Source organism: Arachis ipaensis, chromosome B06, assembly GCF_000816755.2.
Source record: "Arachis ipaensis cultivar K30076 chromosome B06, Araip1.1, whole genome shotgun sequence".
Classification (NCBI taxonomy): domain Eukaryota; kingdom Viridiplantae; phylum Streptophyta; class Magnoliopsida; order Fabales; family Fabaceae; genus Arachis; species Arachis ipaensis.
The window spans coordinates 132385202-132386058 of record NC_029790.2 but is presented as its reverse complement, the minus strand read 5'-3'; the positions used below and the strand labels follow the sequence as shown (position 1 = coordinate 132386058).

Below are 857 nucleotides of genomic sequence, written 5' to 3'. Positions count from 1 at the left end.
ATAATATATCTGATATTATTATTTTATGATTCTACTGTATGTCATTTTACATTTATATTAACTTTATTTGTTTGCATTATATGTTTTTAGTAATAAATAAATATAAATTTATTCATGGTTACAATTTCTTACATTTTCATCAATAAAGTAAGTTAGAAAAAAAAGTGTTATCAAAGGTTAACACATCCATAATATTAAAATAAAAAATATTATCTTTATAGAAATCTGTCAATAATATTATTTAATTTGCACATTTATATCGTGACTCCTCAAGAGTTGCTAATATTATTTAATATTATCAATAATCACATGTAACTTCGGTAAAACTTGTTGAATTTTATTAATATGGGATTCACCAACAAAATTTTATGGTCATCCTTGATTGTCTTTAAAATTGATTACCAATTGTTGAGCCATAATAATTAATATTCTAGCTGGTAGTGAATCTATAAATATGTATTAAACGTAGATAAAATTAGGAATACTAAAGAATAGGAAGGTTTCATAGCCTAATTAAAGGTGAGTTTGGATCAGAGACAACTTAAATCATGCATCCACCACTAATAATTTTATAGTACATTTAAAGAAACTTAACAACAAGTATCAGAGTTTAATTCATTACAAAGAGCTCATAATTCACACTTTATACATTTATTGTTTCAAAATTAAAAAGCATTAACTTTAGTTAAATTAAGTTATTTTATGAATGTTTGTACATTTCTTGTCCATGTTCCTACTTTTCATTCACATTGTCTTGTTCGGAAACGTGCATGCATATCCATTCTTACTTCGCTGCTGAAAGATGTAGGAATTCATTAAATTCTTATATTATAAAAATGGAAGGACAATATTATTAT

At 24.0% G+C, this 857-nt stretch overlaps 1 protein-coding gene across 2 annotated transcripts in view; it reads right to left on the bottom strand.

Annotated features, from left to right (window-relative positions):
- Positions 559-857, bottom strand: part of LOC107648536 (myb-like protein I) — a 2050-nt gene continuing 1751 nt past the window's right edge. The window contains exon 2 of one of the 2 annotated variants that reach the window (XM_016352361.2): positions 559-795. The gene's annotated coding sequence lies outside the window, so the exon portion shown is untranslated. The remainder of the gene's footprint in view (positions 796-857) is intronic. The other variant, XM_016352362.2, reaches the window with a different exon arrangement.